This window comes from Protomyctophum parallelum (assembly GCF_964188405.1).
Source record: "Protomyctophum parallelum genome assembly, chromosome: 22".
Taxonomy (NCBI): Eukaryota; Metazoa; Chordata; class Actinopteri; order Myctophiformes; family Myctophidae; genus Protomyctophum; species Protomyctophum parallelum.
The window spans coordinates 9,362,175-9,385,226 of record NC_139714.1 but is presented as its reverse complement, the minus strand read 5'-3'; positions in this window follow the sequence as shown (position 1 = coordinate 9,385,226).

Here is a 23,052-nt window from a genome sequence, read left to right as displayed (position 1 = left end):
GCCACATTTTCTCCCTGCTCGGCACATCATTAAACATTAAGAGCAGGGATATAGATATACAATAACAACCCCCTCATGGGGAACAGAATTAGCAGAGCCCACCGGTGGTGCTGGGTTGGGAACAAACATCGCATAACAACAACCAGGAACCATATGCAGAAGGAAGGCAGGAAGAATGCAGTCTTAGGTGAGCTTAAATATATTGGTCCAATTGGTCAGCTGATTGCCACATCAGCGTGTGACATGTGGGCCTTGCAAACACTGTATACACCCACATAGTAAAGAGCGTATTAACCCCTCGACTCCTCGAGTATATCTGACTGAACTAACTACGTATCATTAATGCGTTGCATTGTGACTCATTGTGATTTTTTATTTTTGTCTCGAGGTGCATTTGTTTAATTTAATCTGTTTTCCTAATGTTTCACACATAATGCTGAATTGTGTGTGTGTGTGTGTGTGTGTGTGTGTGTGTGCGTGTGCGTGTGTGTGTGTGTTTGTATTACTGTACTGCGCAGGCACCGGGCTTCGGCTTCGGCATTGCCATAAAAGAAATAAAAGCTGATGACAACACGTCCATTTTCATCTCAGATGTGGTAGAAGGAGGCCCAGCAGAAGGCCTGGTGGAGTAAGAGATGATTTGTATATTTTCAAACCACAGAATGAATGCATTTGAAAGCAAGATGAGTACTTTTAGTTTTCTCATTAGATTCTTCAAAAACTGAGAATCGTAAACTGAAAATGGAATGAGCTGCACGAGGTAAAGATGATTTTCAATCAATTAAATAATGGTTGTATACTGTATGTGCTCTTGTTTGTCTCCAGACTAAATGACATAGTTGTCACCATTAATGGCATCGCTATAGACAATGTCGGCGTTCCGTTTACAATCCAGCTGCTGAGAAGATGTATCAGCAAAGCTGACATCGTAAGTATCAGCAGTCATGACAAGATGTAACCCTATTTATTACATGGAAATGTAATAATGTTGAATGCTTGATTCTGATTGGTCAATCACTGAATTTAGCTGTGAGTTATGTCTTGATAATGACCGCTCCGCTCTATAACAGACCTCTGCCTAATCAAACCCTCTGAGCACCAGCTGTGCGGCTGCGCCCCGCTTGATTTACTGCCGTTTCCAAAATGACAGTCATGTAAACACACACACACACACTAGTGACACAGTGTCATTTACAGCTAAACATTGCTCTCAAAAATGTTTTTGAAAACATTTGAGCGAGAAAACAAATAAATTTTTTGTTGTGTTTTGGGTCAATGTATTAATTGTTAGGTAGCCATGTAATAAGCGGTATAATATCTGGCTAGGTGGTCATTGTTGGGATATAATTCACCGACTGCGAGTTTAACCACCGAGGCCACCTAGCCAGATATTATCCCTTACATATATATCTAGAAACCTCCTATTTGTGCCTGCCTAAAGTGTTGATGTACAGCTGAAGTTTCTTTGCGCTCACTCAGATCTTCAGGCGGAAGAGAAGGGTTCCTCCCCGCCCCTTGGAACATCCGGGGGAGAGGGAGCTTGATGAATCTGTCTATGTGGAGATGAGACCCACCAGGACCCACGGTGGTGCGGAGGAGGCCGTGAGGCCCCAACCCACCAGGGCCCACGATGGTGCAGAGGAGGCCATGAGGCCCCAACCCACCAGGGCCCACGATGGTGCAGAGGAGGCCATGAGGCCCCAACCCACCAGGGCCCACGATGGTGCAGAGGAGGCCATGAGGCCCCAACCCACCAGGGCCCACGATGGTGCAGAGGAGGCCATGAGGCCCCAACCCACCAGGGCCCACGATGGTGCAGAGGAGGCCATGAGGCCCCAACCCACCAGGGCCCACGATGGTGCAGAGGAGGCCATGAGGCCCCAACCCACCAGGGCCCACGATGGTGCAGAGGAGGCCATGAGGCCCCAACCCACCAGGGCCCACGGTGGTGCAGAGGAGGCCATGAGGCCCCAACCCACCAGGGCCCACGGTGGTGCAGAGGAGGCCATGAGGCCCCAACCCACCAGGGCCCACGATGGTGCAGAGGAGGCCATGAGGCCCCAACCCAGCAGGGCCCACGGTGGCGAGGAGGAGGCCATGAGGCCCCAACCCAGCAGGGCCCACGGTGGCGAGGAGGAGGCCATGGGTAGTGATTGTGTGTGTGTGTGTGTGTGTGTGTGTGTGTGTGTGTGTGTGTGTGTGTGTGTGTGTGTGTGTGTGTGTGTGTGTGTGTGTGTGTGTGTGTGTGTGTGTGTGTGTGTGTGTGTGTGTGTGGCCTCAGCTTACCAATGTGTCTGAGAACACTGCACATTTGCTTGTACAGTAAGCCTATAGTGTAGTAGTTGTGAAGAATTACAGTCATTTGACCTGTAGATGATGAGTGCTAAGGATCTTTATTGTATGTGTTGTTTCAGAGCCCGTGTGCGACTATCCCAGAAAGCATGCTGTAGATCTGCTGGTCAGTCCATCTGATGCCTCCATGCCCAGTGCTGCCCATGACGGCTGTGTCTATCGGTTAGTCCCTCTCTTTAATTCTTGTTTTCTCAAATCATCGGTGACACCATGACACCAGAAAACCACATCCTCAGCCCTGGTTGACAGTTTTGACATGCTTCGTTGCACAACCAACCATCAGTCCTGAAGCAGGATGTGAATCTTTAGGGGGGAAAAAACCCACAATGAACCTTTTAATTTGGTATTTTCCAAATAAAAGAACATTGGTAAAGGTTGATGAATTAGGTAAAGATATATTCGTGACCTTGTTTTCTGTTCTCAGGTCAAATATGAAGGTGGTGAAGTTTAAGAAAACAGACACCCTGGGTCTGACGCTGGCCGGAGGGAACGACGTTGGCCTCTTCATACCTCGAGTGGTGACGGACAGCCCGGCCGCTAAAGGAGGCCTAGAGGAAGGGGACCATATTCTCAGGGTCAGTTATGTCTCCAAATGTCAGCTTACTGAGTGCATCCTCTGACGGCAGTTTTCAAAAATCCCACGTCGGCTTCTAATTGAAATGAGATCCCAGTGGGGGAAAATCGCTAGGTACCATGGCGATTCGATTCCGATTCAGAGGGCTACGGTTTGATTAATTTCCGATTAATTGGGCTACAATTCGATTACGATTCAATTTGCCGATGCAAATGCAAGAGATGATGGAAGAGATGATGTGTCACTGTCAATTGGAAGGTTATATTTGACATCAACAGTTGCAGAAAACTCTTTTAAATAATCAAATTATAATATTTATGTTTTAAATAAAATAATATTTTTTTGACATTAAGTGAATGAATTAATAATCGCTCATGTCAGCATCGCGATTAATCTAAGAATCGATTTTATTTGCCACCCCTAATGTTTTACCACAGGACCATCGATTTGGCTTTTTGTTTTCATAAACGCAGTGTGGTTGTTGATCTATGGTCTCCAACTCATACTAGCACTGTGAAACCAGAACACACTCTGGCTTCCTCTCCTTGGAGCAGAGTGAAAGAAACTCTTAATTAAGCATGGGCAGCTATAGAAATGTTTAACGCTGAGAGCATACATTCAGACCTACTGTATATACTGCTGCAAATTGGACACACACGTTGGACACCACCACAGGGAGTGCAGTTCCTGGTGTCGGAATTATTATAAACCAAACGACTGATACAACAGCAGCAATGACATCTGTGTTTTTTTCATTGCAGGTGAATGAGTTTAATTTTGAGAACCTCATCAGAGAAGAGGCTGTGCTGTTCCTCATGGCTCTCCCTGTGGGGGAAGAGGTGACGGTTATCACCCAGAAAACGGACGATGGTAAATAAAGGTGGATTAGATTAAGTTAGATTACAACCAGTGAGTTGAGGAACATTTGTCTTATTAAATATTGGTGGTTGACTTGGTGGTTGATCTGTAGTAGTTTCCAGTGGTGGAAAGTCATTTAGGACATTTACATAAATACTGTACTTAAGCACAATTTCTAGGTACCAGTATGTTGTACATTTATTCCACTACAAATATTTGACAACTTTAGATTTTCATTATTATTACAAAACATGCCTTAACCACTTCAGCCCTATACACATTTTGGCCATTTGGAAATAGCTGATCTACAAGCTCACAATCGCATCGCATCACGGCTACTTTCAAAAGAATTTGTATACAATTGAAAACTTGAAATGAGTCATTCTGCATAAATAGTACTTTCTACTTTTACTCAAGTACATTTTTAATTCCGGACTTTTACTTGTAACAAAGTAGTTCTATATCGCAGTCTTGATACTTTTGAGTACGGTACTTTTTTTCCACCACTTGAGTGTTTCTGGCCCGCTTCCTGTCTAAACCTCTCCAGTCTACCGGGAAATCTTGAGGACCAATGCAGCGGACCGTTTCCACATCCGGACACACTTCCAGTACCAGAAGGAGTCCAAATGCTGCCTGGACTTCGACAAGGGCGAGGTGCTCCGTGTTGTGGACTCCCTCTTCGGTGGAACACTGGGGTCCTGGCTGGCCGTGCGCCTCGACAGGAACAACAACGAAGTAGAGAGAGGCGTTATCCCCAACCAGAACAGGTGCTGCCAACACGCTATTGGTCCTCATGGTGAGCGGCTGTGGCTCAGGAGGTAGAGCAGGTCGTCCAATGATCTGTGTGTTGGCGGTTTGAATCCCGTTGTGGCTCCTCCTGTCCACATGTCAAAGTGTCCTTGGGCAAGACACTGAACCCTACATTGCCTCCAATGTGTCGGTCAGTCGGTGAGCTCGCCACCATTGGTGTTTGAATGTGTCAATTAAGATCGCTGGCGTCGACTGTTCACCTCCCAATGAATGAATTAACCGTTGTAAAGTGCATTGAGCACTGAAAAAAAGCACTATGAAAATGCCATTCATTATTATTTTTATGGTGCTCTCTGTGTTGGCCTAAATGCCTTAAATTGCCCCACACTAGACCTGTCACAATCATTACATGATTGTCTAATCGCAATTATAACGAAAGACTACCGTATATAATCGATATAATCGTTTCCAAACATTTGACAATTTCTTATACTTTTAACAAAAGCGGAAATAGCTCATTTACAAGCTTGTAGTATTTATCAATTTTTTTTGTATACGAATAATGAATATGTCAGTAATGTCTTTGTATTTTCAGTTATTGGTCAGTTATTGGTCATATCTGCTCAGTGCTTTTTTGATTATGAGGCAAACTTTTATTTCCAATTTTCAGTGCCAAAAACACAATTAATTCATTAATCACCACCGTTTCGGTTTTCACCTTATGCGAAAACGAGTATGAATAATAGGCCTTGGCCCAGGCCGTAGCGTAACGGTCTGGGCACCGGACTGGTGATCCAGTCGCGGTGTGCCGCGGGTTCGACTCCCGGACCCGACACGGCCTTTACCGCATGTCATCCCCCCATCTCTCTCCCGTTTCCTGTCAGCCTACTTTCTATCCCTTAAAAAAATCAATAAAGGCGTAAGCCGCAAAAAAAAATATCTTAAAAAAAAAAAAAAATAATAGGCCTTAATGTGACAATTGATAGTCAACTTAAATGTGTAATAGTACACTTATTAATGTGTTGTGGGACTGCCCTAGGCCTAGGGTACAGACTATGGTGTGCTATTCATGAGAATATAATGCAAATCACAAACCAGGATATTCCTTGTTTATTCTGGGTGATCCATCCCCATTAAAACATCACCTCTAGCTGACTGGATTCATACAGCATTAATGGTGGGCAGAAAGATCATTGTTAAAGAATGGAAGTCTGAGGATTTGCCTCAAGCACATTCACTCAGCTTGGTATTGTGGCTGCTTTGGAGAAGTTATCGTTTAAGATGAATAATCAGTTAGATAAATATGATTTGAAGTGGAACGTGTTTCTCAGTCATGTTGCGGGTTGTTCGTTGTCTTAGTATACATACGATACAGTTGATGATGCTGCGTGTTTGGTTGTGTAATTGTTTTTCTATCCTTGTTTTATATTCTTGTTTGTTTGTGCTCATACATAATGCCCATACATATTTGTATTCTGTTGGTGGTGGTGTTGTTGCTTGTGTTTATTCTTTTCGTTTATTTGTAATTTTAAGCTTTGTTGTGCTCTGGTATCTGGTTAACTGCATGTGCTTACATATCTCTTCTTCCCCTCTCTCTCTCTCTCTCTCTCTCCGCCTCATTCTCATTGTCACTCTCTCACTCTCAGAGCTGAGCAGCTGTGCCTTGTGGCGCAGCAGCAGTCCCCAGCAGTCCCCAGGCCAGCAGGGGGCAGCAGGTTTCCACCGTCCTGGAAGTTACCCAGCCTGAAGGGCAACTCCAGCAGGAACCTGGAGAAGATTCAGCCCTTTAAGGCAAAGTTTCCTCCTTATGAGAGGGTGGTGTTCCAGGAAGGTGAGACATGGTTTAATGCTTTTGAGAGGGTGGTGTTCCAGGAAGGTGAGACAAGGTTTCCTGCTTTTGAGAGGGTGGTGTTCCAGGAAGGTGAGACAAGGTTTCCTGCTTTTGAGAGGGTGGTGTTCCAGGAAGGTGAGACATGGTTCCCCTGGCTGGGTGGCTGGGTCTGTCCGAGCACGAAAATAGCGTAATAGCGTTTGTTCACCACCAAGTGTCACTGTTGCCTAGCCTAACACACACACACACACACACACACACAGGCCGGGATGAGGGCTTGTACAGTACGTACAGCACAAGTACAGTACAGCACCACTCACTTCAGACGGGTCAGATTTGTTTTTATCAATACTGCAACGTAGAAGAGATCGTGTCGAAGTGTCCTTGAGTAAGACTGAACCCCTTCTGATGTGCAAGTTGGTTTCCTGGTGTATGAATGGGTGTGTAAATGGGTAAATGCAATGCACAATCTATGTAAAAGTGCTATATAAATGCTCCATTTACCATTTAGAAGTACTCGGTTACAAGTAAAAGTCCGGAACTATGCAGAAGCTCACAATGCTTCGCATCACGCATGTGAGCTTGTACTGTACTGTAGATCAGCTATTTTCAAATGGCCGAAATCTGTAGGCCTATAGGGTTGAAGTGGTTAATGCATGTTTTGTAACAATCAATCTACAAAGTAACTAGTAACTAAGGTTTTCAAATCAATGTAGTGGAGTAAAAGTACAACATTTGGATCTGAGTAGAAGTAAAAGTATTGGAAATTGGAATTACTCACGTAAAGTGAAAATATCTCCTTAAGTACAGTGCTTAATAAGTAAATGTACTCCACTGCTGTAAACCCAGACAAAGCTGAGGCTGTTCACTTTCCAGTGCAATGATGATAATGGAACAACAACACAAACCGCTGACAAGCCCATTCAATTGCCTTGATGAAAGAAAATACTGCCTTGCCTCGCTAGAGGGCTCCAGTTCCAGTAGTGAGATGAGATGAGAGATGAATCAATAGTGATGCCGTTTGTCTGATAGGAATGTGGTTGTGTCTTTGTCATGTTTTTGGCAGCCGGGTTCCTGAGGCCTGTGGTCATCTTTGGGCCAATTGCTGATGTGGCTCGGGAAAAACTCACCAGAGAAGATCCCGACCACTTTCAACGGGCCAGTACGTCACGGAAATTCCAACTCAGATTTCATCACAGATTACTCTGTCAGCATACAATATATTATTAAGCATCTTTCTCTCCCCATTATTTTCCAGAAACGGAACCAAGAGATGCGGGAACCGACCATCGCAATTCAGGCATTATCAGTCTTCACACCGTCAAGCAGATCATTGAGAGAGTATGGCTTTCATCTCTCTTTATTTGTATCTAATGCTGGGCTCTACACTCCCTCTGCCAAACCAGGGAGAGCAACAGACTGACCTCATGTTTCCTTCAATGCATGAGGAGTCCAAGCCGCTTCTTTTCACCTAACGGGAGAGTTTCCCGGGTTGGTCGTAGCACATGGAAGGAACACGTTATTCCAACCAGTTCCTTTCCCCTCCATCAGGCTGGCCAGGGGGAGGCTTTCCTCTATTTATAACCCTATTTCCTTGAGGGGGTTCCAGGCTGTCCCCAACTAAATGATGGAGAATTGGTAACCAAATAGACCCTATTAGATCTTTAACTCTTGAGAGCGCAAAATTAAACCAATAGTTAAATTCAGTCAGACAACTCTTAGAATGTATATATACTGTATATATTTATTGCGCATAATTGAGCATAGCATCAGGGCTCTGTCCCTATTCATTCCCTGTAACATTAACATTTTAGTTAAGTTATAAGCCAAATAGAATTACAGGGAATGAATAAGACCCCCATGCAGGGGGATCTGGAAACAGAGCCTACAGGTGGATGCTGGGGAGGCGGTGGGATTTGCAAAAACCTCATGAGCAGCAGGTTAGCAGCAAGCGAGGCAGGGAGACAGCAGTAGCGCTCGTCTGCACAGCAGGAGAGAAGCGAGGAATGAGCAGGTAGGCAGAGCAGTTTAAATAGCTCTGATCAGGTAAAGAGTGCATGAGACTAATCACCTGATCAGGTAGGCATGCTCACGAGTTGTCTGCCTGAACTAGCTATGCAGGGTTCACATCATTTATGGTTTAACATCTGCATTACTTAATTTACAAGAAGTCTACACAATTAGAGAATGTAAAATAATTGTCCTCCTATGGTACCATATCAATACAGCATGGAATTGTGCACTTGTTTTGGGTCTGTGAGGCCAAATCTCATCAAAATGGTGGTCCGTGGTCGAACAAATAATGGACCTTGATATGAAAAGGGTTGAAATCCACTGATTTAGATCATTTTCTCAAATTAAATCAATAGTTCTAGTTGGCTAGTCAACAGACTGGTCATGGCTAACAGAAATGTTTTAACCTCCATCTTCAGGGCAAACATGCCGTGCTGGACGACGTCAGCCTCAGCGCTGTGGAGAGGCTCAACTACGCCCAGTGGCATCCCACCGTGGTGTTCCTCAGCCCCGACAGCAAGAAGGGTGTGGAGAGGATGAGGAGCCGGCTCTGTCCCGAGTCCAGGAAGAGTTCCACCAAGCTGTACAAGAGAGCCCTGGAGCTGAGGAAGAACCAGCACCACCCGTTCACCAGTGAGTGGTGTTACTTGTCTCAGGCAGAGCTGTAGAGACTACTATGACCAGACGTGTTATGTTGTCAATAGAGGCTATGCGCGTGATGCCTACTGAGTGGCAAAATAAATACTTTCTGGCCTTGACAGCCCATACATCCAAACAGAAAAGCCCTATCTGACGTTAAAGTCACTTTGCCACTCGATTTATGCATGCGCATACCCTCTATAATCTCTCAAGAACAAATTCTGAGCTGTGCTACTGAATCTGTCTGCAGCGGTATTCAGAACGTGTGTAACGTTGTTGTTAATGGGAATGAAAATGTAGGCGCTCCACAGGAAGAGGAAGGCGTCGGGCGGACCAAACGGGCCAACATCCTGTTATCCACATTCTATTGAGGCCCACCCCAATAATAACACACAGAGAGTGGTAACTGTTCCACTGTCATCATTCTCACATGGTGTGGCATATACGTGTTCATTCATTTAATAAACGCCACTGGTGTAGCTCTGTGAATGTGGTGGGTATCATGAGAGGCCTTCCTGTGCACATCACAACAATGCATACATGCATGTATTGCCACAGTGATATACTGTATAGACAAATGACGTTTCCTCCAGTAAAGTACGCTGAAAACTGTGTTCTACTGTATTTGGAAAAAATTGGTGATTCAGAGATTAAAGTGATGTAATCCTCCTTCGTAGAAACCATCCAGTTGAACAGCTTGCATGATGGCTGGCATGGCGCGTTGAAGGATGCCATTCAGCAGCATCAAAAACGGCAGGTCTGGGTGTCGGAAGGAAAGGTGAGACACTACTTGGCTAGTATCTGTACAGTGACACCACAGATCTCCATCTAGCTACAATCATCCCCTTGCCTTGCTAGTTGATGGTTCAACCTGAACTTAATAAACCTACCTTTTGTTTTATTATGTACTTATGATGATCATATTGTATGTAAAGCACTTTGTGAGTCCTCTCTGTGAAAGGTGCTATATAAATAATATTTACTTACTTACTAGTTATCTGTAACACCCATGGATTACATTTCCCAGTCACCTGACCACAACTGATTTCACTCATTTGGATTGGATTGGATTTGGATAATGGAAGCATGTCTGTCACACACAGAAACGCATCGCAGTGCGGGTGGCTCCACCGCCAGGCACCCTGGCAATCCATCAGTAGTTGTCAACCAGTGGTCCTTGAAGGGGTTCCAGGTGGTCCCCAGCTAAATGTAGAGTTGTTAACTAGGTGGACCCTTATAGACTGTTGAGAGCGTAAAATGAAATCAAATGGACCCTTACGGGTCCAATGACACGAATATTCAAAGTCTTGGGTCTGAGAGGCTAAATCCCAACAAATGGTGGTCCGTGGCTCAAATGCCGAATAGATACTGGACCTTGATGTGAAAAGGGTTGAAAGCCACTGCAATAGACGATGAGTGGCTAAATGTGTGTTTCCTCCTCAGGCTGACGGCGGTCCACAGGACGTACGTGACGACAGCCTGTCCCACCTGTCTGCTCCGTTCAGCGAGTACTCCATGTACAGCACCTTCTCCTCCCGGGACACAGAGCGCTCCTCCAGATACAGCACCTCCTCCTCCAGATACAGCGCCTCCTCCTACCGGGACACAGACTGCTCCTCCAGATACAGCGCCTCCTCCTACCGGGACACAGACTGCTCCTCCAGATACAGCGCCTCCTCCTACCGGGACACAGACTGCTCCTCCAGTTACAGCGCCTCCTCCTACCGGGACACAGACTGCTCCTCCAGATACAGCGCCTCCTCCTACCGGGACACAGACTGCTCCTCCAGATACAGCGCCTCCTCCTACCGGGACACGGACACAGAGTACGAGACCTGCACTGACCAGGAGCTGGCCGACGGGGTCAGCCTGGCCTCGGTGTCCACCCTGACCAGCTCCTGCACAGCCTCAGGGTCTGTGCGGGAGGACCCGACCACTCGTGCTCTCCCCCGATACCTTCACCCAGCACCGCCTGGCCCCACCGGGTTCAAGACGGGCGCTTTGCGGCAGGTAATTTCCACGTTCAGGAGAGCTGGCCGGTTCTGCTGACTGCAATGTTCACTGTCTTGTCACGTCTCACTAATGAAGCCGCTTGTGGAAGCTGCGTTAACCGTGGCGGTGTGTTTTCAGCATATGGGGGGGAGAGAGAGAGCTATTTTCTAGGTAGGAATGTCTCTTAGCGATGCTTCACAGCAAGACCAGGCTGCTAGTTCCCCCACACATTGCCTTTCAGCTGTAACTCTCTTTAAGAGCTGAACAGTAGAGCACTTTCAATGTCAGAACTGTCCTGCCAGTAGCGGTCATTGATGTAATGCTGGTAGTCGGAGTATCTGAATGTTCGCATGATGAGAGCTAACCTGAACACTGTACCGTTGGGTTTCGATTAGCAGACCATTATTATATGAATCATCGTACTTGAAAGGTAAGCTAAGTAAAACAGGGAATCAGAGCTGCTTTTGAAAACTGTTTGCTTGTGGCACTTGTTTAATTAATTAATTGGTTGTGGACGGTTTAATGTTATTAATATATAACAATTCCCCTGATGTTTGTGTGATCAGATGAACAGGTAATCTCTCTCAACTGATCTCTATCTTTTGGGTAAAAAAAAACATTCCTGCACTGTTCAATGCTCTAGTCTAAATGCTGCGTTGACAAGATTAAAGTGACAATGGATTATTTGTTTTCCATTCTTACTGTTCACACAGACGTACAAGAAAGATCCGTACAGCATGGAGAACCCCGTTCAAGTGACCCCTGGCATGAAGCTGCCTGTGAGCTACCGCCCTCCATCGCTCCGGGACAAACAGCCGTGTACGGCGTACAGAGACAACCAGCGCTACTCTGCACAGAAGCCTTGCTACGATGAGCGGCAGCCCTCCTATGACCAGCAGACCTCCAGGTAGGCCTATATCACAATTATTACATAATTGTCCAGTCGCATTTATTTGAAATTGTCTTAATTGTTTCCATTGTTGGAAAATGCTCAAACAAATAATAGCGTGGCAGTTCGTGACACGTTGTAAGCTTGTGGATCATGTATTTCCTTTATTTTTCACAAGTATAACATTATTTTTATTTTTTATTTTTTTAAGATATTTTTTTTGCGGCTTACGCCTTTATTGATTTTTTAAGGGATAGAAAGTAGGCTGACAGGAAACGGGAGAGAGATGGGGGGATGACATGCGGTAAAGGCCATGTCGGGTCCGGGAGTCGAACCCGCGGCACACCGCGACTGGATCACCAGTCCGGTGCCCAGACCGTTACGCTACGGCCTGGGCCAAGTATAACATTATTAAACATGTCACTAATTTCTTTGTATAGTCAAGTTATTTGCCGTATCTGCCATAATGGAGCCTAAAAGGCAAACGGCAATTAAACACAATTAAATCGCAATTATTTGCTTGACAATTAATCAATCAATTAGTCAATGTAATCTTTTGTAATTGTGACAGCCCTACCTCTAGGCAAGCTGTGGGCTCCCAATCAGTTCACCAGCAGCAACCTGTGGACTGCACTGAGGATGACGGGCCCAGCAGGTACAGTAGACCCTCTCAGCCACGCAAAGACAAGCTCCCACCACCCAAGCTGTGCTATGACGCGCGTCTCCAACCACCCAACCCACGCTATGATGTGCGCCATCCACCACCCAAGCTGTGCTATGACGCGCGTCTCCAACCACCCAACCCACGCTATGATGTGCGCCATCCACCACCCAAGCTGGGCTATGACGTGTGCCATCCACCACCCAACCTGGGCTATGACGCGCGTCTCCAACCACCCAACCCACGCTATGATGTGCGCCATCCACCACCCAACCTGGGCTATGACGTGTGCCATCCACCACCCAACCTGGGCTATGACGTGTGCCATCCACCACCCAACCTGGGCTATGACGTGCACCCCAAACCATCCAAACTGGGCTATGACGTGCGCCGCCCTCCACCCAACCTGGGCTATGACGTGCGCCGCCCTCCACCCAACCTGGGCTATGACGTGCGCCGCCCTCCACCCAACCTGGGCTATGACGTGCGCCGCCCTCCACCCAACCTGGGCTATGACGTGCGCCGCCCTCCACCCAACCTGGGCTATGACGTGCGCCGCCCTCCACCCAACCTGGGCTATGACGTGCGCCCCAAACCATCCAACCTGGGCTATGACGTGCGCCCCCCTCCACCCAACCTGGGCTATGACGTGCGCCCCCCTCCACCCAACCTGGGCTATGACGCTCGTCTCCAACCACCCAACCTGGGCTATGATGTGCGCCCCACACCACCCAACCTGGGCTATGACGTGCGCCCCACACCACCCAACCTGGGCTATGACGTGCGCCCCACACCACCCAACCTGGGCTATGACGTGCGCCAACCACCACCCAACCCACGCTATGACGTGCGCCGCCCACAACCCCTAGGCTCCGATGACAAGCCACGCCACAGTCAACCGGGGCCTGTGCGTTATGGCAGACGTATGTCCCTGTTGACCGCGTCCTGCAACTCTCGCTCCCCTACTGGAGCAGAGCCACGGGGCTTCCCTCTCAACTCGCCTGACTCCCTGTACCACCCTGGGTCTCCCACCTACCCCGTGGAGTCACCACAACGCAGAAGAGGGGAGGTCATGAGAGTCATGCCTGTGCTGAACGAAGAGGTCAACGAAGAATGCGAGCCTGCGATCACAGTCTCTCCTGCAGCCTCGGGCTGCGTAGCTCCTCCCCCTTCTCCCCGCGACGAGAACGAAGAGGATGCACCAAAGAAGGCCCAGTCCGTACGGAGCAAAGTGAGGCTCTTTGAGGACAAGGGATCTGTCGTCGGGGACAGGGTGAGCTGCTATTTACAAAAGATTTATTATACATTTGATAACTCAAAATGGGACTTTCTGCATATTGACTACTTTATTTATACTCAAAACCCACCTCTTCAGGATAGCTTTCCCCAGCTGAGGTCTGGTTAGGATGTCCCCCCCCCCCCCTTCCCTCGTTTATCCTTTTATCTTTTTAACCCTGTACTGTTGTTGTGTCTGTTATGTTTTGCTTTGTTTTTTTCTTAATAAAGTCTGTTCCTAGTGTTCCTATGTAAAGCGCTTTGGGTATTTAGAAAAGCGCTATATAAATTTGCGCTATTATTATTATTATACTTTTTGTACTTTATAAGTACATTTTGATACCAATTACCTTTGTACTTTTACTCAAGTAAATATATTTTGTATTTATTCGTTGCAGTATTGATACTTTTACTTAAATGGAAAATGTGAGTACTTTTTCCACCACTGACGGTGACGCTCACGCTCCGTTCAGAAGGTGAAATAATGGTGTCTGTTGTTCAGCCTGCAGACGAGGCTGCTTCGGCTCCTGCTTCGGCTGTTCTGACCCCCCAGGACCAGACTTCCACAGACGGGTACGTAAGGCCTGGCTTGTCACCATTATAGAGAGCATGCACATGCATATCACTTGGATAATCGCTGGATAATCAGCGAGACCATTCAGAATGAATAAAAGCCCCAAAAAGACGTCATCGGCAGGGAAAACCATTGGGGGAAAACAGACGTAAATGTTTGAGTAAATGTACCTGGTTACTTTCCACCACTAAGACCTGTCTTTGCATCCTCACTGCAGGTGTACAGAACTGCCAGATATCCCGGAGGGCTCCGATGAGGACACACAAGAGGACTCGGACTCGGACGTGCAGTATTATAGAGAGCAGCTGTCGTGTTACGCTCGGCGGATCTACAGCCCCACCAAACCCCCGGAGTGAACGCTTGTTCCTGCTCAACCCCGTTAACCCCATTGTTGAGAAATGTTGGTTGAGAAATTTTGTTTTTGTATTTTTATATTAAAAGAAAAAGCTTTTCTCATTTACTGTTTGTGTTTTGCTCCTATACAGCTATACCTGACAAAATATGCTTGGCTTATGGATTTTACACATCAGGAGCGTGACAGATAAACATAATGCCAAAAAATAGGTTTTCCGAGCGAATTAATCACTCTGGCAAAATGTGACAGAATTTGTCACAGGCAGAGTTCATGTTCAGTAAAGCTGAAAAAGTAAAAAATATATATAACTAGAAAAAGTGCCCTTCTGGGCACAGGTCTCCACCAGGATAGGAATGTAGGACATTGCAGCTTGCCTAGGAGTTGGCATACAAAGTTATCCACAGATCCGTGCAGTTAGAGGTAAAAACACTTTTCGGCCAGTTATAGCGCCACATTGAGGCTGAGTTGAAATTGTTCATGTGGCATTTCGTCCTCGGCCTAGTGGGAATGTGTGTGCACAATTTCACGGAAATCACGCGATGTGTTCCTGATTTGCAGCATTTTGTTTGAAACTGAGCACTCCTGTGAACTTTGGAAGCCAATCTTAACCAATCAGGATGGAGTCTGAGAAATCTGAAAGACCGGTTTCGTTGAATGGCTCTAGAGAGACTGTGTACCAATTTACGTGATGTTTGGACAAAATCTGTAGGTGTACTGTGCAAAAACTTGTTTTGCACAAAGCGGCCTCCTGGTGGCGCTATAACAGGCCGTTCTGGAAAGTTTGGGGCAGAGGTTCATCGTTGGCATCCAGGGAGTGTGTGTGCAAAATTTGGCATCGACCGGGTTAACGGTGGCCGAGATTAGCTGCTCACGGACACACACACGGACGGACGGACGGACGGACGGACGGACACACACACGGACGGACGGAGTGCAAAACATACTCTCCCCCCATGCCTTCGGCCTGGTGGAGACAACTATAAATGTAACGTGACATGTATCACTCAGTTCTTTAATGTCTGTATTATAGTTCATCTTATTTTGAACCAAGACAGTTTTACACTTTAGCCCTTTGCTTGGAGTATGTGTGATCTGATCCTAGGTCTGTGGCCATGGGGAGTTTAACCTTGAGCACCTTATTCTCTGGCAACAAGACATTCTGGAAATGTAGGATTCTAAAAACGACTTATAAATCCCTAAGCCTTGTTTATACTTCACTGTGCAACGGTCCTATGCTGGAAAATAGCAGATATGCAAACTCACAGCACATCTCATTCAAGACACTGAACTTGCAGATCTGCCATTTTTGCCATCCAAATGCATTATATGGTTAAATGGGCCCTAAGAGATGCAGAAATTAACTAGAAAAAGTGCCCTTCTGGGCACAGGTCTCCACCAGGAGGATAGGAGATTGTATGATGTTTGGCAAAATGTTTAGGAGTAATTTAAACATGTTTGTGTGTGTGTGTGTGTGTGTGTGTGTGTGCGTGCGCGCGTGTATGTGTGTGTGTGAGACGCAACTTGGCCTGTTGTAGCGCCACCATGAGGCTGATTTGAATATTCGTGGATATGCACGGCTTGGGGTATCCATGGATTTGCACGGCTTGGGATACACTGCCATGTCTTCCTTAGAATGCATTTCTTTCATGTGGATTCCAAGGGATTCGATTTCCCAAAAGTTGCGTAACTGATCTGACAGTGCCTGTTCCTCTCCGACGCTGATGTGCAGCACTTCAATGTCCACAACTTCAGTTATGATATTTAGCGTGGTGACTTCTCCTTTCCTTGCACCAGCCATCCAAATACACTTTCCAGTGCAACTAGTCCTTCATTCACTACTGTCTCTCCATTTTTCCTGTGACCATTTTCCAATATTGGTCTCCGCCAATTTGGACTCCTAATTCCACTGCATCCATCCCTATGATGGGTACATCTGCTATTCTATACAATTACGCGCGACATGCGTGCCTACCAGACATACAAAACACCTGCCTTGTTTCCTCAGTGTTTCTCTTCTTAGTTCAACAGTCAGTTCAGTACAGTTCTTGGATTTGTGATTACCATTACAGAATATGCATTTTGAATCATCTCTGAAACTGTCGAGGCAGCGCCGCCGCTGTAGGTTTTCCTTTTTTCCGTTCTTTTCTCCCAGTTGCGCTCTGAGCGCTCTCTTTTTTTTATGATCAGTACTTTATTTTAGATTTTTTACAAACACATAAAACAGAAAACCTACAATGCAACAACAGCAGAGTACGTATTCATGGACAGACAAGATAGATAAGATAAACAAATTAAGGGGGGAAAAAGGAAAAATCTAATTAAAATGTGAAAATAGTTTACATTATTTACACGACCAAACGCAGCATCATCAACCGTATCATAATGTGTAGTAATACAATAAACAATCAAGAGGGCATTGCCTGACCATGGATCACACCAAGGGACCTGTAACATGACTGAGGAACACCAGTCACCATAGCGTCTGTATCTGAGCGCTCTCTTGATTCTCTCTCGGGGCGTCATGCGTTCCTTGCGTAAGATTGGCCGTTCAGTCACGGCTCTCCACTTCTTTTTGTACAAATAAATTACATTAGGTTTTTTCCATCACCATCCTCATCACCGCCAGTTTGGATGCCCAAAAATCATAGTCAAGTCTACTGCCACAATTTGCAGGTGACCAAGTAATCGGGGTTGGAATAATGGAATCTATACATTGCACAATATCTGTGTTCCATTATCAGCACATAGCCATAGGTCTAAAAGTAGGCTTAGAAGTGCTGGTAGGCAGGTAGTATATAGTAGCAGCCCGAAGGCACCACACGGTATGTTACCACTAGTGAATTAATAAAGAGAGAAAACAAGGGAATAGTAATAATTCATGATGATGATGGCTTGCAAACTTTACTTGGGAACTTTCAGAGTTCTGACAATAACTTTCTTGTTGGAGTAAGGCTGCCCCCTAGTGGACTAAGGCTATAACTGCCTCGTACCAGAAGGAATCTGAGGAAACATAGCTTAATTTCAGAAACCAGTACCTGGGTTGGGCTCATGGGTCAACTCAAACGAGGAAGACCTGAAAGTGAGGAAGGCACTTGCATGGAGGGCCCTGAATGGCATGGCCAGTGAATGGAACTCCAACCTCCCCTGTCAAATCAAACTCGGCTTCTTCTACACAACGGTGGACCCTGAAGCCAACCCTGCAGAAGTCTCTTGACGGGTGCTACACAAGAATGTTGTATATGTTGTGAATGAACACCAGCAATACTGCAATATGCTGCCTTGTCCAGTAGAGGGGTTCGCGTCACCAGGCTCTTGACCTTGGAGGAAAAGTGAACTTAGGCTAGAAAGGGGCGGGGCGGCAGGTGGGTTGATCCGCAGTACACCCCTAGAAAATGCACATGGCTGCATGGCCTGTTTGTTATTTGTTTACCGTCAGTCAGTACGTCACACTCAGCCAGCATGTAGCCAACACAGTACACACTGTAACATCTCGCAATTAGGCCGCCGGCCCGCCTAATTTATGTGTAAACATCAGTCGTCAATTGCATCCAGGTTAGACTATTTATATTAACAACAACAAATATGTTTGATGTTAGATGTTGTTGTGCAAAAAAGTCTGTATTTTCTGTCCTTCTGTAAACGTTTACTCTTGTTTACCCGGTGGCAGCAAGGCGAGTTTATTTGTAGGCGATCTACATTTCAACAACATTTATTTTCAACAAGTCAGCAAAGGTGAGGAGATGGCTTGTTTTAACCTGGTTAATAATGTATTTACTGTTCATCTGAAAGTCTAATAATGAGACACATGAATGAGTGACTCCCGGGTGCCGTGCAACCTGCAGCTCCGCCAGGCCGTGGAGAGTGAGGTTCCAAACGGCACAACTTGATCTAGTAGGCTAATAGTAGCCTTGGATCAATTAAGACTATCATGGATGTATTGTATCAAATCTGTATTGTACTTTGTACTTGACTCGATAAAATACATCTACGATAGTCTTAATTGATCCAAGCCAAGGCTAGGCTAGATCTGAAAGAGTGGTCCGTATGGCCTACTCCTAATGCGTAAAAGCCAGGTAAAAGCACCACACCCGTGCGCTTTTTGGAGAGCCTAGCCTAGGCCATGAATGCCCATACCGGTATCCATTTTGTAAACAGCAGAAAACGTCCATTGCCATATTGACTTTGATTGAAAAGTGAAATAATACCTAAAATTGCATTATATGGGAACGATTTGACAAAAACAAAAATATAAATTTGAGTTGGAGCTGTTGCCCGTACGTGTCTCATCTTGTTGATATTTCTGTTGATGAAAAAGTTGATGTTATTGGCAGTGCATCTTGATAGTAGCCATATAGGCTATATTAAATATGTATACATTTTGTTCATGTCTTTGCTATACAGTTTGATAATCGGTTGTTTTCATTTTCATTTATTATTGTTATTATTATTTTATCCCCAACTTAACCTTAAGTAACCTAATCTCGTGGCTAAAAATAGCTGATCTACTATATTTACTATATAGTAGATCTGCTATTTTTGGCTATGTAAGCTGCGGTTAAAGTTAAATCTTGCTTAAATCTAAGCCTCATGACAGTGGCCGAAAGGTACCGAAAAAAGGAAAGAGAAGAGAATGGAACTGGTCCAGGGACAATAATATATACATACACTAGCTACTGTTACTTACAGACCTGTAGATGGATGGATATATGGTCTCTTTGTCTGTCTGGGGGTTTTCCTTGCATGCTTTATGAGTGGATAAATGGATGGATACTGGTCTCTGTCCCTGACAAATACTTTGATGTGTGGCAGGACTACATGGAGCAGACTACTCCAACACCACTGGGGGAGGCCCCGAGCAGTGTCGGATCAGAGAAACCACAAATAGAAGCAGTGCTTTACCACCAGCAGTTCTGGAATGTAAGTATATTTACTTAACTATTGTACTGAAGTATATTATTAATTTTAGCCTATTATTATTGCAACCGCAGGTCACAGTTAACTATGGAATTGTGTTTTTCCCGTCAGTTTGTGTGTTGGTTGGTTGGTTGGTCGGGCACGTGACATCACGTGACATCATCAGGGATGGAGCACGTGACACCACGTGACATCATCCGGTATTGAGATCCCTGATGTTATATGGAGCTGGCCTGTTCTGACATTCCATATGTTGATCCTTCCTCATCCATCCTTCCTCTTCGATGTCTCCCTTTTGACTGATACCTGTCCATTTAAACTCTAGACGGGCCTTCCCCAAAGTTATTAGTGCAGCCGCGCCCGGCAGCCGGCGAAAACTAGAGTTCTCAACAGGCCCGGAAATTAAGATCTTACCTCCCATGCCAAAGCACCAGTGCTCGCCCAGCAGTCTGCTGTCACCCAGGCGGATATGTTGATCTGACCCCCTATTCCAAAGCGCCAGCGCTTGCCCAGCAGTCTGCTGTCACCCAGGCGGATGTGTGCACGCAACCTCGCCCTCAGGCATCTTACTGGTTATTATTATTATATATTCCAGTATTTACTTGAGTTGGACATCGTCTCTGTCGTGTGAAAACCTCATCCGAAACGGTTACTTTTCAGGAGTCGGATTCAAAAACAGCAAAAGTAGCAGATCCTACAAGCTCTAAATGTTTCGAGGTGCAGATCTGTGACTTTTAATGCTTTTAGGTGACGCTGTAGTATATAATCAAGTATGGCATTCATTTATGAAAAAACACAAATACTTAAAATATGGAGATACAACGTTTCTGCCCTACAGCAACGATATATACTTTTTTATACTATTTGTTTTGCATGGATGTGTTGTATGTTTGTAAATGTTTTGATTAATTGAAAATGGAGGACCCTGATATAAACAATCTTATTCCTTTTCTGGTTTTATATTGACCTCACACTTTGTATTGACCTTCCTTGAACTACCCATTCTGCAATCTGTTGATATTTGTTTCAATCAATCACTTTCTCTATCACTGACTATCCAGGAGGACTTTAAGTTTAAAGAGAGCATGGCCCTAACCAGCAGAAGCAGCGTGCGATGCCAGCCAACCAGCAGAAGCAGCATGCAATGCCAGCCTGTGGAGAACCTCAGTCCAAGGTTAAATCATGTTGTAGTTTTTCAGTTTTTGTTTGTTTTTGTTTCAGTTAAAGGATAAATTATATTTATTTTTGTTAAAAATAAGTGTTAGCGCTATTTTCTGATTGTATGCATTGCTATAGACTCTACAAACACTATAGTATGAGTGTTTGTTCTGTAAAAGGGGCCAGACTGAGTAGAAAACAATTGTGGTATTTTATCATGAACATTAGTGAGGACCAATTATATAAAGAGAAGTTAAAAAGTGGTGAAGTGGTCCTTTAAGCTTTTGGGAAAAGAAAATACCCTGTTAAGCCCTAACCACACCAAAGGGTCAAGACAGTTTAAGCGTTGTCCCTGCTGCACGTTGGAGTCGTTTTTATGTGCAATGGTGTATTAACTTTGTATTTAGGGTTTCTTCCTGGAGGCTGAACCCTTGACAGTCAAACGGGCCAATGAAATAAACAGTAATATAGTGACATCACACTATCAGACCCGCCCCTAACCCCTCCCCCTTTATCATACAACAACAGCTCTGGGTGCGGCTTCAGATCAGGTGGATCATCACCCATCACCACCCACCAGGCAAACCAGGCATACTTAACGAACTGGTGAGTGTGCCCACATAAAAACAACATTTTAACAAATACCGTACACTTTTTTGTAAAAGTTATACCTCCTTATATAACAATAAGACCTGATGATCATGTTTTAGGGTGGGAAAAAAAACATGGCACTCCATCTTTAAAAGCATAATATCAAGGTCACAAAATATATAATCTCGTCTATCTACAATCGTGTCACCTTTTACAAAAAGGGTTTAAAATCAATCTAATTTAGACCTGGGTATATGTTTGTTTTTTCTCCAATAGTTTATAGTCTTGGTTATTTTGTTAGTTTAACACTAGTAGTGACACCCTGCTCTGTCTCTGTGGTGGACAGTGTGGTGAGCCATGGTCCAGCAAGGAGCCCTGTGGACACCACGGTTGGCGCCAGTGGCCGTCAAAGATGTTCTTTTCCAGATTACTGCCGATTCTGTAAGAGGAACGGGGAGACGGCCCAAATATACAGGTCACACCACCTGAAGACAGCGGACGGGATAGTGACCTGTCCATATCTGCGCGTGTACGTGTGTCCGATATGCCAGGCCACCGGGGATAGGGCCCACACTGTCAGCCACTGCCCACGAAAAAAAGTCAACATGTCTTCTGTGGAACCTATGTCATGGCACCGAAAATAGCGCATCATGTTGTGAGCTCGTAGAACGGCTAGTTTTGGTTATTAGTTATTTTGAGGTCAAAGAGTATTTGTTCCATGAACATGAATGGTTTCGGATGTTTTATAAAAAGCCAATATTTGTGATTGGCTTATGTAGAATAACACAGCATATATGTTTAGAATAATAAACATTACAATTTTACATACTGTGCTAATTGTTTAGGAAACAGGCCAGGGCACTATAGTGTGTGTGTGTGTGTGTGTGTGTGTGTGTGTGTGTGTGTGTGTGTGTGTGTGTGTGTGTGTGTGCTTTTAGGTTCTCCTTTAATGCTGTTTGCAGATTAGGATGTGGCCTGAACATTTCTTTTTAGTCATGCTTTTATTTTTTGGCCCTTAAATTAAAAGATTATACACGAATAAATGGTACTTTTATTTGACAGCTTTAGTTAGTTTGCAGATTTCGATTTTTGAAAGATTTTAACATGGGTAATACTTGTGTACCTTTATGTTTCAAATGCCTATTGTGAAGCACAATTACAAGTCTCAAGTAAAATTTTGAATACAGGACTTTTACTTTACTTTTATTCAAACCCGACCTCCCAGTCTCAGGGCAGACACTCTAACCACAAGGCCACTGAGCTGGTACAATGCAATGGTACAGTGCATAAAGCTATTACATAAATGTATGACTATGCCACCCATGACTATGCAAAAATATGTTTTATATTAAAATCCACATGTTATTATATGTATAAGGAAAACTTATTTTAAATACATCAGTACATTGATGTTAAAATGAAAACATGCTCCAGTTGCCTACTTTAACTCCACTACAATTATTTGAACACATTAGTTAGTTGCTGTTGCTTTATCGATTTTGATTATTATTACAAAACAAACATTAACCACCACTTTCTACTTTTGGAAGCCTACTTTAAGTACATTTTGATGCCAATAATTTTGTACTTCAAGTCAATTTTGGATACCAGACTTTTACATTTCTA